Consider the following 434-nt stretch of genomic DNA (forward strand, 5'->3'; position numbering starts at 1 on the left):
TGTATACGATGTGTCTGTAACCACGTGTACATGTGTAAGTGTGCGTTCACCTGAGCGCCCGTGTGTATGCACGTGTGTAAACGAACCCTTGTGTTTATATGACCATTTGGGAATCATCATAGATTATGATAGCTCTCGTAATGATGGACTTATGGTTATAGACAGAACATTAGAACATCCATTGCAATGCTGGCATCGTAGCGCGATTAATGAAATTTTATTGACACTACGCCACCACAACAATTATGGATCGAGGCCGAGCGCGATCGAAATCACAGAACTCGGGTGGAAATCGCTTTGCAATCATCATTAGGGATTAATTAGAGCGAGAAATGCATTATCTCAATATTATCATTATAATGGGCGGGGCGCGTAAGGCAATGAGTCAAAATGCTTGATTTTATGGGTCTCTTTTTGTGATTATGCATTTTGAG

The 434-nt window shown here is 41.2% G+C and overlaps 1 protein-coding gene across 1 annotated transcript in view; it reads right to left on the reverse strand.

The window, feature by feature from the left end:
- LOC119593133 (toll-like receptor Tollo) overlaps window positions 1-434 on the reverse strand; it is a 34,707-nt gene that overhangs the window by 4,565 nt on the left and 29,708 nt on the right. The gene's annotated exons all lie outside the window — the stretch shown is intronic.

This window comes from Penaeus monodon, chromosome 31, assembly GCF_015228065.2.
Source record: "Penaeus monodon isolate SGIC_2016 chromosome 31, NSTDA_Pmon_1, whole genome shotgun sequence".
Lineage (NCBI taxonomy): Eukaryota > Metazoa > Arthropoda > Malacostraca > Decapoda > Penaeidae > Penaeus > Penaeus monodon.